Here is a 10608-nt window from a genome sequence, read left to right on the forward strand (position 1 = left end):
AAAACAACTCAAAATACACACTGCAAAAAGAGGATAGTTACTGTTTATTTATTAAAGGGAGTTAACTCATTGCCTTAAAAGTGACAAGTTCACTTAAAAAATGAGTCCATCTCAGTACTCAAAACTGACACTCAGTACTGGGAAACACACATGCACTCTCAGATTCACACAAACATACACTACAAACAGATCACTTGGAGGAAACACGGGAAAGCATGCAAACTCTACACAGAAATACCAACTGGCCCTGTTCTTGCTGTGAGGAGACAGTGCTAACCACCAAGTCACCGTCCTGCCCCAAGCTAAGAACCAGTTGATTCATATTTTTATGACCACAAACAAAAAATGAAATCCCATTCTCATAAGTCCTTCTCATAAGTCCACAGACCGGCTATCTTATATAAGTAATATCCGAAAACTAGAATATCTGCTACCAATGGTGGACAAGGCAAATTTCTTAATAAGTGCTGTTATCTCATCACAAGAAGATGATAATGCATATGAAATACTAATTATAGTATTATGAAGACGGCTGAATACCAGAATGACATTTTATCTAGAGGCTGAATGCTAATTTGGTCCCCTTTCAAAAAAACAGAAGCTGTGTGTCAGGGAAAACTCTTGGTCTTTTGCAACTGCATAATGTGAGGGCTACACTCTTGTTTCATTTTAATGCCAAGCCCAGTGTGTGAAAATGAGTCTTGAATGGAAATGTGAGCATGACTAATCATCATCAGATTTAGATCTCTGCAGACATTAGCCTTCGCTAGTGCAGATGAAAGTCTAAGTACATCAGCAACAGAAGTCAGAAACGTTCTACTTCATGAAACAGCATTACTATTCAACTCTGTCTCTGCCATTCTTTGTTAAATGGACAGTTTGAAACAAAATTAAAATTTTTATTGGATATCTTGACATCGAAGAGTTTGTCATTAGAAGGTTTCATTTGCAGTACAAATTGCTGTGGAATTATTTGTTTAATTGTGAGTTATGCAATACTTTTAGACACGTGCCATTTTGGTCTATGAATGAAATTGTATTTACAAATGTGGTTTTAGAAATAGTATTAGATGAGAGTAAAATGTCTGCTTCAATGTTTCAAAAACCTTTTGTGAAGCAAAATGGGCAATTAGATATTCATGCGACATAGCAGGTGTTCTAATGTGAATATAATAAAATAAATTATGCTTGATGTAATCATACTACAATTTGTCATATTTAACATAAAACAAACCAAAATAAAAATAAAAATACAAACTCTTATGAAACTCAGACACACAAACACACACTGCTCCCTTATGACAAATAAAAGGAACTAAACTTCTGAGATTTAATCTTTCTCAGAGGAGAGTGGATGACTTAAGAAAATGACCTATTCTGGCACGATAATGACAAGAACAAGACAGTATGCAAATTCTGGCCAGCACTATGATTAAAAACAAGTGTGCTACAGAATGGCACCCAGGGTTGTAGTGAATTAAGACAAACGAAGGTGAAGTACTTTCTGAATTACCTGAGCTCTCAAGAACAGCTGCTGTGAAGGCAACTGCTTTTTAATCCACTTAATACTTTATACTAAATGCAAAAAAATATATTTTTTTGTTTTCGTTTTGATCATCCATCTCTACCATCCAATTATCTGCATTTCAATGAAACTTTTACATCAATAATTACAAGTAAAGTTAATTACATATATATATATATATATATATATATATATATATATATATATATATATATATATATATATATATATATATATATATATATATCTAATTGTGCAGATGGGACCATAAAAAATTCACGTGTTGTGCTTCACAGAACATCCACCAGGTGACGCAAAGGACAACAAACTCCACTATACAGAATACATCCTAACCTTGTTTTAAAATATGCAGGTTTACATTTTTACCATTATTTTGATCATGTATTTATTTTATATTTAAGATTAAGACTTTTTTAATAAAATAGGCTATTTAACTAAAAAATAATCATTCTTTTTTTTTTACTCAGTTTGGCTTAGGGGTCGCCACAGCAGAATGAACCGCCAATTTATTTAGCATATGTTTTACGCAGAGGATGCCCTTCCAGATGCAACCCATTACTGGGAAACACCCATACACTTACATACACTACGGACAGTTTAGCTTATTCAATTCAACCTTTTAAGGCTAGTTCTATTAAAATTAAAATGATTTCGTAAGAAGTTCACATGATGGAACTCCATATTTTCTTTAAAGTGTAAATTCCATAAATTCTTTAAATTTTATTGTACTCGAGTTTGTGTTGTTTCGTCAGCATCGTGCTGTTTCATTCTCAGCGTCTCCGTCTAGTTGGTTTTAGTTGGCGCTGAGATGAAACATGCGCGTTGCATTTGTCTGAGCGCACAGTAAAGGTGCGGTCACACTTGACTTTTCCTTCCATAGACTTCCATTCATACGCACGCGAATGCGTCAGACCGGAAACGCGGGGTCATGCGTCGAGTTTCGCAGGTTTCTGCGGTGCAAAGTTCAAGCTTGGTGAACTCTGACCTGCGAAATCGCATCACTTGACTGTGTGAGACCATCGAGGATCAAAACAGGACCTCTCTGGACAGAAATTTAAAGCATGGAGCAATCGCTCGCTTTTTTTAATGTCTAATCATCTTGTTTAATCCCGCCCCTTTTCGCAGCACCGCACGACAGAATTTCGCACACACAAAGCCCGGTGTGACCGTAGCTTTAGGTGTTTTTACTTATCGTGTCTTGTGTCTGTTGTCAAAGCACGTGGCTCTGTTTACATTGTGGTCGCGTGCTTTTGTTGTGTACTTCAGTGTTTGTCTAGTGAAGGATAGCATTTTTTTTTTATTGTTAGATTTTGCTAAACATTTACTAATAAATGCAGCCACGAAGGCTTTTGCTTTAAAGGGATAACTGCTATATTATGTGTACAAGTTTAGGGAAGTATTGCAGGTTGCAGAGAACAGCCCATCCTGTTATCGAGTGTGGGTGCATAGAAAATGATGAAAGGGCTGAGAATGACAGGACATATGAGCTCTGTGTACGTGCTCTGAAACATCTGCCTTAAAAGGTGAACTGTTAAGAGAAGATACACAGATACCAGGAAGAGGAATATCTGGTTTCTGAATGGTTAACCTGTTAAGACAATTCCATATAAGTCTATAGTAGTTAGGGTTAGGGAGTGTGTGAGAGACAGTATAAAAGCCTGAATACAGGAAGCTCATTGGCCATTATATCCCTTCTGCGCAGAACATGTATTCTCTAACTTCTTGCATTCAAAATAAAACTTCTTAATTTTCAACTCAGATCTCCGTCAATTTTTGAACATGCAATGGACCATTTGAATCCTACAATTGGTGACCCGACGACGTGATTGACTGGAGATTGTCAAATAGATGGACGTTTGTTTCTGATGCCAAAACCAGAGAGGCCTCTCTATACAAAGGTAAGCAGAAACCTTTTACTTAAATTCTGCTATTGAACGGTTTTTGGCATCAGTAAATACAGTGTTTATGTTTTTGATGACATTTTGACATGCAAGAAATTATAAAATACGCAAATTAAACTAATTTGAAGTTGTGAATGAATATAGATGAATGAGTTGTGAGAGAAAGAATAAAGAGAATTAGAGTAGATCACTAGGATCTAGGGGAAGTCCTTTTCTCTAAGGAGGCACTTAGGGTAGACTTTTAGAGTCTAAAGAGAAGTCCTTTTCCCTAAAAAGGCAAAACTAGTTGAAGAAATTTTGTCTTGACGAAGACAATTGACTCTTCAACAATCAGGATGGATAGTGTATGTAAAAGGCCTACATCTATCTAACGGAGAAGTCCTTTTTCCTGAGAAGGCAAAAAACTTGAAGATCCCTCTGGTCTTGACGAGGACTTGATATCTTCAAGACATTTCTCAAGGATAGCAGGTTTAGTGAATTGAGAAATAGGGAGAGTGTAGGGATTAAATAACATTAAAATAAAATGGAAGGAGAATTTGATAGAGAATGTGAGGAATATGATTGTCCTCCTTTAAGACAACAATGGGATAAAATGGTAGATATCTTATTGGCACAAACTGATCAAAAAGATAGGAAAATTTGACAAAAGAACTAGGAGAATGTACACGCGAAATGATTGAACATTATAGTACTAATTGTATGTACAAAAAGGGGGTCTCTGTTTCAGAAAGTGGGAATAAAAGAGAAAAGAGCACAAGAAGCTGTTTTCAGACACAGAAAAGAGGAAGTAAGGCTGTTACACAAGCGAGCCCATGCAAAGAAAGAAAAACAGTTAGATAAAGATTTGAGAAGATGTTCTAGAGTTACACTCGCAGCATCTGTACTAAAATCAAAGAAAAGGGAAGTGAACAGCAAAGAAGCTGAAGCTAAACTGAGTAAAAAACAGGAAGCTGAGGCTGAGACTAAGACTGATCAGATAGCGATGCCCTATGCCCCACCATACAGAGGCTATACCAAGATCACTCCAAAACCCAAATATAAGCCAGCAACCGAAGCAGTTAGTGGTCAATAGAGAACATGAAATGTAAACATTGGGATGGTAAAAAAGGAGCAGCATACATAAATAGATACTTTCAAAGACTGAGAAGAAGCATGCGATGAAAACCAAATGTCTAACGCTGTTACTAATAGAATTTACAGATCAGCAGTGTTACAAGAAGCTCCTGCTGGTGTGACCCAGCCCATGGAACAGTCTCCTGAGGTACCAGGCAGTGATGATACTAAATGCAAAGGTATGCAGTAGATTTCATAGATAAAGCAGTAGAGAGAGCGGACAAAGAAGGAAGTGAGTTGTTAAAGCTGAAAAAAAAAGAATTTTGAAACTATAGCTTGAGAAAAGGAAGTTAGCTAAAAACAGATTAGCAGTTGCTAGAGAGGGCCTGAATGCCTCCCCACTTCCTGAAACAGACAACCTAATCACACTGTTTATAGATTGTAGCTGCCACAGAGCAGATGATAGAACTCTGAAAGCAGGCTTTGCTGTGGTTAAATTACAGAATGATCAATTGGTCACCATACAATCTGAACCCCTAATTGGCAAACAATCTGCACAAAAAAGCAGAACTATTGGCCCTAATCAATGCATAGAGACACTCAAAAGGACAGTCTGTCAACTACTCTGATTCTGCATATGCAGTGTCCACAGCCCACGTGGAGCTGCCTGTGTGGATCAGATGTGGATTCACAACTTCTTCTGGCCGGCCTATTACTCATGAGAAAGAAGCAAGAGAGCTCTCTGAAGCCATAATGTTGCCAAACAAAGTGGCTATTATTAAGTGCACTGGTCATTCTCAAGGAACTGACCTAATATCAAAAGGGAATGAAGCAGCAGACTTGGCGGCAAAACGTGCCTCAGACTACCTACAGGGTCAGTTTGTGGTCACATCTGAGCCAGACGTGACATCCCTCCTACCAGAATTCTCAAGAGAATTCTTATCTGAGCAGCAAGACATGGCTGCTCCTGAAGAAAAGTCTGTGTGGAAAAACAAAGGGGCAATCAGACACGAGGATGGCCTTTGGACAGCACCGGATGGTAGAGCTTTGCTCCCAGTGTCACTAGTCCCAAGCGTGTTGAAAGAAGCCCACACACATGCACACTGTGGTGATAAGCAAATGTCATGAGCATTGCAATCATGGTGGCATCCTTTTATGCCACACCTAATTTCTGGGTACATAACGACATGTGACATCTGTCAGATGCACAATGTCAAACCAACTATGAAACCATCTCAGGGATCGTTCCCATTGGCAAATGGCCCTGAGGATGAAGTTATAATTGATGTCACTGACATGATTGAAAAGGTAAATGGTAAACGATACTTGCTTGTTAAGATTGATGCATATACTGGATGGCCAGAGGCCTTCCTGGTGGGCAAGGAAGACAGCACTGCTGTCATTAAATGTCTGATAAACAATTACATCCAACGTCATGGTTTTCCGAGCCGGGTCAGATCTGACAACGGCTCACACTTTAAAAATGAACATTTGGCTGATGTAGAAAAGGCATTGGGTTTAGTACACCATTTCGGGGCAGTCTATCACCCACAGTCAAGGTTGAGCGGTTGAATCGGTTGAATCTAACATTGAAAAACAAATTGGCTAAAATCTGTGCACAGACTAAATTGACATGGTTAGCTGCTCTTCCACTGGCTTTGATGTCAGTAAGGAGCTCTGTGAGTAGGGCAACAGGATACACGCCTTTTGAACTGTTGTCTGGTCGCCAATTTCCTGGCCCACTGACCCCACTACAATTGGAACCAGTACAACCGTTATCACACAAAATTTACTATGACAAATTGACTGTTCTAATTGAATCTTTTGACAAAATGTTACCAACTGATTTTAGGGGACACGAATATCCAGCACCCCTACCTGACCGAACTTGGGACTGAGTGATATTGAGAATCTACAGGCGTAAATGGAAAGAGCCTCGCTGGTCTGCTCAAATTAAGTAATGTCCAGCGGACCCACAGTCCAGATAATTAAACGACACCAGAGTGGACCTTGCTTTGCAGGTCCAAGAGAGGGAGTATACCACAGGAGATACAGGAGGGACTGAGGGTACGAGAAAAGGAGGTGACACACAAACACATACACACAGAAAAATTTTCATCCATCACAAAGTAACCTACAAACTTTGCAGGTGGACCACAAAACTAGGGACTTATTCACAGCCCTAAACGAGAAGCTGTAGCCCATTGTGTCAGTGCAGACTGTGTATTTGGAGCGGGCATAGCGAAAAATTCCATGAAAGATATGGGGTTGACAAGGTAAAGCCCCAGAGAAAAACGAAAGGTGACTGTGCTATAACTCACGAGGCAGACAGAATAGTTTTCCACCTGATCACAAAAACACTTGCTAGAGACCTACCCACATATGAGGACTTTGAGAGCAGTCTAATCTGCATGAGAACGTGGTGTGACAAATTACACATCACCAGATTATCCATAGGGGTGTGGTTTAGACAAGTTGGAATTCTATAGAGTTCTCCACATTATTGAAAAGACGTTTAAAGGCCAAAATATAACTATTTCAGTTTATACGTTAGAATAAGTTTACTGTGCTTGCTATTTTTATTGTAGCTTTGATATTGATTATATATTACTTGCTGTTAAAACAATAACACTGTGAAAAATAATATAAAGGGAGGACCAGAATTGAATAATAAGGAAAACCAGCATCAATAAAACATGAGGGTCAAGTTGTGGGAAAACTGGAAACTACTGGGGATAGTGGGGATATTAACACTGATAATAGTGGGGACAATTCTAGGAGTAGGAAAAAGTCAGAACAGGAATGAAACCTCAACTGTAAAACTAACCAGAGTAAAAAGATCCCTAGGGGAAGAAAACAGGTGTTCCAAGTATTATGGAGGGCTGTCCATTGAATATGTAAAGGGAGAGACAACATCTTACACATTTGATCTATGTCAGGTAATTGACTGTGGGGGACACAATAGTTCGTGGCGAGGATATGACGTATATGTTTGTTTAGATCAGACTATGAATGCATGGTGTAACACAATGGGTAAGGCAGATAATAGGTGGTGTAGAGGGTGGGATCAAGTAGTGGGGTACACAGGGAAATGGACGCCAAACCCAACATGGTTAGGGAATTTTAAAAACGAGTGGAGAAAACTGAAAATACAAAGGGATTATAGTCCTACCCAGAACCCTATTACTATGTCAATAGGGAGTGGACAGGATACCCCCTAGATGAGACCCATTATGCTGGAAAAAACAATCCACCTAAGTTTCTCCATATACTATTAGGAGTTGAGATATCAGGAACTGACCCCCTGGGAATCATAGAAGTTGAGTTTTTAGACAGGGTCAATGTAATAGATAGAAACAAGACAACGACTATAGGACCCCAATCAGAGATCATAGTAGAGAAATTAGAGGTCGAAGGGTTGTGATAGAAATGGACTACACCAAATTAACTCCTGAAGATATTTTAGAGAAAGCCACGGGATACGGGGAAAAATAATTTGTGGTTAGAATGGATGATTTACACAGCTAAACAAACAGGAATGACAGATTGTGTTGCATGTGGAAAAGCTAGACCAACCCTTAGAATAGAACCAGCCCCATTGATAATAAATGACCCAGTATAGACCAAATGTGTCACTCTAGCGGAAATATTTCCACTAATAAATAACCAGACAAAAACAGGCCCATTTTCTGCAGACCCAGGAAATTTCACCTGTTTTAATTTTACACCCACCAGAACAGTGCTAGTCAGGGTAGGGCATATTAACCGTTTGTGGTGCAAACAGATTATCAACAATGCAGGGGATATAATAGGACCTTGGGCGCGGGGAGGACTATATTTTTATTGTGGAGGGAAAAGATTGTAAAAGATTATTTGTAAGAATAAAAGGGAAAACTACGGAAGGTATATGTGCAATGGTTAGGTTGGCAGCACCAGTAACACTGATTGGCAAGAGACAAGAGGGAAGGGGTGAAAGTATAGCTGGGAGAAGAAAAAGGGACGCAACGTTTGACTTAACCACAAATTCCCCAACCTATATAGATTCAATAGGAGTCCGAAGAGGAGTCCCTGATGAATACAAAACTAGTAGACCAAATTGCTGCCGGGTTCGAGAATATCCCAATAATTTCAGCCCTATTCCCAGTCACCCCAAGTAAAATGTGGATAGAATAAATTATGTGCACTATAATGTGATGAGATTGGCAAATCTGACACAAGATGCCGTAGAAGGATTATCAGAACAATTGGCTCCAACCTCATTAATGGCAATACAAAATAGAATAGCACTAGACATGCTATTGGCGGAAAAGGGGTGCCATGTTCCAAGATTTTGCTGCACTTTTATTACCAATAATACCGCACAGACGGATCAGTAATGAGGGCTTTAGAATGGTTAAAAACCCTTTCCAAAACAATGGCAGAACACTCTTTTTGATGATTGGCTGACCGGTGTGTTTGGAAAATATAAAACCATGTTTACATCAATTTTGATCTCTATAGCTACATTTGTGGCCATAATAGTGACCTGTGGATGCTGTAGCATGCCGTGTATCAGAACATTGTGTAACAGGGTGATAATAGCAGCAATTGAAAAGAAAGATGGAGCTCCACCCCCTTACACAATGCCTCTGCTGATATCTCCAGGAAATAATGATGAGGAGGAAGAGGAATATGACTTATAAATATTGTTTTTTCCCAATAACTGTGCTTCTTTGCAGATGCTGATACATCACAAGCTATGTGTTTTTTAGATATTGATGTTTGAGAAATTTGCTGTTTGAAAATGTGTTAAGATTTAAATTTTGATTATTGAAATGTTTGTAGTTTAGATAATTTCAGTGTGATTGACTCAGCTGACATGTTGTGGTTCCCCAAACATAAAATAGGGAACCGACTGGGTGCCTTTCCCCACAGGGGTTTTCGGCCCAGTCCAGCCTGAGCACACTGGTTTGTAGGGAATGTTTTTTTATTTTTTATTATTATTACGTTTTAAGTACTTGTCTTTCTAGTAGTCTGATATGATGTGTCAGGTGAACATGTGGTGGCTGCCCATAAGCTAACTAGGGGGCCGCTTGGGTGTCTTTCCTCACAGAGGTTTTCGACCCAAGCTCATCTGGACATATTGGACCAAGACTTCTGAGATTTTTTAAGTGTTATTAAAGTGGTGTGACCTCTTTTCAGAGGCCAAGAGAGGGATTGAAGGATAGCATTTTTTTTTTATTGTTAGATTTTGCTAAACATTTACTAATAAATGCAGCCACGAAGGCTTTTGCTTTAAAGGGATAACTGCTATATTATGTGTACAAGTTTAGGGAAGTATTGCAGGTTGCAGAGAACAGCCCATCCTGTTATCGAGTGTGGGTGCATAGAAAATGATGAAAGGGCTGAGAATGACAGGACATATGAGCTCTGTGTACGTGCTCTGAAACATCTGCCTTAAAAGGTGAACTGTTAAGAGAAGATACACAGATACCAGGAAGAGGAATATCTGGTTTCTGAATGGTTAACCTGTTAAGACAATTCCATATAAGTCTATAGTAGTTAGGGTTAGGGAGTGTGTGAGAGACAGTATAAAAGCCTGAATACAGGAAGCTCATTGGCCATTATATCCCTTCTGCGCAGAACATGTATTCTCTAACTTCTTGCATTCAAAATAAAACTTCTTAATTTTCAACTCAGATCTCCGTCAATTTTTGAACATGCAATGGACCATTTGAGTCCTACACTAGTCATAAGAACACACGGTTAATGAGAGTTCTCTCATTGGCTGCGTGTTCTTGTCCTGTTTTATGCGAGCACCTGGCTTGTGTTGTCTCTTTGTGTCAGGTGCTCTCCCGTCTATCGTCTAGTCCCACCCTCCTTGTTAACCCATTATTAGTTAATTATGTTCATCTGTTTGTGTGTTGATTTACTCCTGCTTATATTCTCCTCATGTCTGCTGTCCTGTGCCAGTTCGTCGTCTATACTTCCCCCGTGTTCCTGCTCTAGGCTTGTCTTGCCAGCACAACCAAATTTGTTTCTCTGATTGTGTTATAGATTAGTGTTTTCCCCCTCAGGGTGGTTTTTGTTGTTCTTTTGTTTTATTTTAATTATAAATAAATTCTACTT

General features: G+C 39.0%; 1 long non-coding RNA gene across 1 annotated transcript; it reads left to right on the forward strand.

Moving 5' to 3' along the window:
• The first annotated feature begins 3355 nt into the window (after positions 1–3355).
• Positions 3356–10174, forward strand: LOC130241716 (uncharacterized). The gene is made up of 2 exons (XR_008838897.1): positions 3356–3444; positions 6353–10174. It is a non-coding gene; the product is annotated as an uncharacterized LOC130241716 (long non-coding RNA).
• Positions 10175–10608: the final 434 nt, after the last annotated feature.

This window comes from Danio aesculapii, chromosome 15 (genome assembly GCF_903798145.1).
Source record: "Danio aesculapii chromosome 15, fDanAes4.1, whole genome shotgun sequence".
Taxonomy (NCBI): domain Eukaryota; kingdom Metazoa; phylum Chordata; class Actinopteri; order Cypriniformes; family Danionidae; genus Danio; species Danio aesculapii.